Genomic DNA, 3585 nt, shown 5'->3' on the forward strand with positions numbered 1-3585 from the left:
TCTTATTTATTTTCTCAAAGAACCAACTCATTGTTTGACTAATTCTTTGGATAGTTTTTAAATCTATTTTATTGATTTCTACCCCAATTTTTATTATTTCTCTTTGTCTACTCCTTTTGGTTGTGATTTCTTCTTTTTGTTTCTAGAGTTTGGATATGTGCTTTTTTATTGTTTTTTTTTTAACTAGGCAAAGAATTTTATTAACCTTTTCCAAACTTTATTCCCAGGCTTCTTCAGCTTAATTTGACACAAAGAATGAATTAGAAATAAGCTAAACTGAAAAGAACTGCAGTGTCGGGGGGGGGGGAGGAGAAGGGGGTGCTTGGGCTTAAAATTATTAGAGATCTAGATTTTATTAGATCCATAATAAACAAAAAATTAAAAAGCAGTCATGATATAAAATAGCAGCTCCTGTAACTTCTACAAGTATCACCTTCCTCAGAAGTTGATTCAATTAGTTTGCCTCATTCTTAGAAGCCTCATCAAAATTCTCCACCAGATCTGGAACTTCATCATCATCCTTCTCTCCAGTAGCAAGTGGTGGTTTTCCGTCCACAGGTTATTTGGGCAGAGCTTCAGTCAGTCTCCTTACATGGTCAGACTGTCTGCACCAAGTTGGTTTAGAATGCTGGAAAGCCAAGTGGAGGTGAATGGAGGTAAATACAATGTGGAAAGTATTAATGGTCAGCCTGGTGCCTTCACTTATTATCTGGATGCTGGTCTTGCCCGAAATACAACTGGCAATAAAGTTTTGGGGACCCTGAAGGAAGCTGTGGATGGAGGCTTGTCTATCCCAGATAGCACTAAACGATTCCCTGGTTATGACTCTGAAAGCAAGGTGTTCAATGCAGAGGTACACCGAAATCACATCATGGGTCAGAATGTAGCAGACTACATATGCTACCTAATGGAGGAAGATGCGTATAAGAAACAGTTCTTTCAGTACATCAAAAACAACATAACTCCAGACATGATGGAGGAAATGTATAAGAAAGCTCATGCTGCTATCTGAGAGAATTCAGTCTATGAGAAGAAGGCTAAGAGAGAAGTGAAGAAGAAGAGGTGGAATTGTTCCAAACTGTCTCTTGCCCAGAAGAAAGACCGGGTTGCTCAAAAGAAGGCAGGCTTCCTCAGAGCTCAGGAAAGGACTGCTGAAAGCTAAAGCAGTTTTCTATGAAGATTTTTTTTTCATAAAGACAATAAACATTGATCAAGCAGCAAAAAAAAAGTATATTATTGAAGTAAAGACTGCTATCAGTTACTTTTAGTATTTTGGTAGCATTTAACATATGTGATTTGCTAGCGTGTTTGTCTGAGCAACACAGGCTTGGCAGGAACAACATGCAAATATTTACTATACTATTAAAATATCCTTTCAGTAAAACATGCTATCTTCATCTTTCCATGGCCTATGTTTGTGCTTCAAGGAAGACCATGAAAACAAGACTACAAACTGAACTGGTTCTGCTATGAAGTGTATTTATTGTGACAGTGCTTCAGTGAACATGAGTGGAGCCCTCTCCATAATATACTGATATCAATTTGTCATTATATGTTTAGAAATAAAATTGAAAAACCATATAATAGTTCTATTCTTAGTGTTCTGGAGAACTATTATACTTTTCACCAATGTATATTCCAGTGTCTTTGCCATTTTACATATCTTTGACAGCACACTTTATCCTCCATATTTTTAGTAATAGCCATTCTGACAAGTGTCAGATAATATCATATTGTAGTTTTAATTTGTATTTCTATGATGTTTTGAAATGTTAAGCATGTTTTTTGTTGTCTACTTCTATAGGAAAAAAAAAGAAGTATCTGATCTGAAGATTCAAAGCTAAAAACTAGTTTTTTCTTTCTTACTGTTTAGCTATTTCTTTATACATTTTGAGTATTAGCCCTTTATATAATGCATACAGTTGAAATACTTTCTCCTAATCCATGGGTTATCTTTTGTTATACTTATTATACATTATTGCTTATGCAATAACTTTTAATTTGATTGACTCAACTCATCTGTTCTATCTTGTATTGTTTTTGTGTTGGAGACTCTATCCAAGAAATTTTTCCCAGACAAGTGTGATATATTTTTTCCCATTTTTCTTCTAGGGGTTTTATAGTTTCAGCTTTTTTAAAAATATTTTTATTACGTATTTTCCTCAATTACATTTGCAATGCTATCCCAAAAGTCCCCCATAACCCCCCCACTTCCCTACCCACCAATTCCCATTCTTTTGGCCCTGGCATTCCCCTGCATTGGGGCATACAAAGTTTGCAAATCCAATGGGCCTCTCTTTCCAGCGATGGCCGATTAGGCCATCTTTTGATACATACGCAGCTAGAGACAAGAGCTCCGGGGTACTGCTCAGTTCATCATGCTGTTCCAACTATAGGGTTGCAGATCCCCCCAGCTCCTTGGGTACTTTCTCCAGCCTCTCCATTGGGAGCCCTGTGATCCATCCAATCGCTGACAGTGAGCATCCACTTCTGTGTTTGTTAGGCCCCGGCATAGTTTAAGCATGCAATCCATTTTCATTTTCATTTTATATAAGGTGTGATGTAAGTATATGCAGCTTCATTCACTCTCCTGCATGTGAACATACAGTTTTCATGACACCATTTTACAAAGAATCAGTTGGTTTCTCATTATGTCCTTGGTATTTTGTGATTTCAATCATCAGAGAATGGCTCATTATATGCTCAGTATACAGTATTATTTAAAGTTATAGTTGTATAACTGCTTGGTTACATGATTGTCAAAAGACACAACTCACAAAGGAAATTCACTTCATCTTCTCATGTCTGCAGTTAAGAAAAAAATAATGTACATTCCTTGTGCATAAACTAATCTGATATACAATCTTCATTTATGTAGGAAAATATTTATTTTGGAATGTATGGATTCTAATAATATTTACTAGTCAGTGACAAGCTTTTAATGAGACTGAATGACTGAATTGTTCAAAAGGAGTATCAAGTTTCTGAAAATAAACAAAAAAATCTTGGAAAGAATAATTCCAAATGTGATGGTTTATCTTCTAACAACATTTTAAAACCAAGATGGTTTTCTTCAAAATAGTTTAAGACGTCATAACTGAGATACAACACAAGAGGAAGTGTTTGAAATTAATTTGTTAACATTGTGCCATCTGAAACAAATAATGTTGTTTGGGTAGCATGAACATAGATGGCAGGCACTTGTCAGGAGGGAAACTGCAACCCAGTCATTTTCACTTCCAATTATAGCAACAACACCACATAAAAATGCTACATGGAATTCAGGAGCTGTCTTCTGCTGACAGTTTTCCTTCTTTTGTTTCCTTTTCTCAGAAAATGAGTTTTCCCCAAGGATGTATGTATCATGTAAAACTCTTACACGCACAGCATGTGGAATGTGCTATTATTTATGATCATCAAATTTTGTTCTTGAGTCTCTTTTATACAACCAACAGAACAGCAAACATTAAAATCGAATGCATCAAGAGTTATATTTACAATAACAACCTCATAACAAGCTGCAAATATTAATATATTACTAAGGAAATCAATTGGCTGGTAAACCTTTGATAGATATAATTCAGA

The 3585-nt window shown here is 35.4% G+C and overlaps 1 pseudogene; it reads left to right on the forward strand.

Annotated features, from left to right (window-relative positions):
• Positions 1-592: 592 nt before the first annotated feature.
• LOC110306653 lies at positions 593-1162 on the forward strand (annotated as a pseudogene).
• Positions 1163-3585: the final 2423 nt, after the last annotated feature.

This window comes from Mus caroli, chromosome 12 (genome assembly GCF_900094665.2).
Source record: "Mus caroli chromosome 12, CAROLI_EIJ_v1.1, whole genome shotgun sequence".
Classification (NCBI taxonomy): Eukaryota; Metazoa; Chordata; class Mammalia; order Rodentia; family Muridae; genus Mus; species Mus caroli.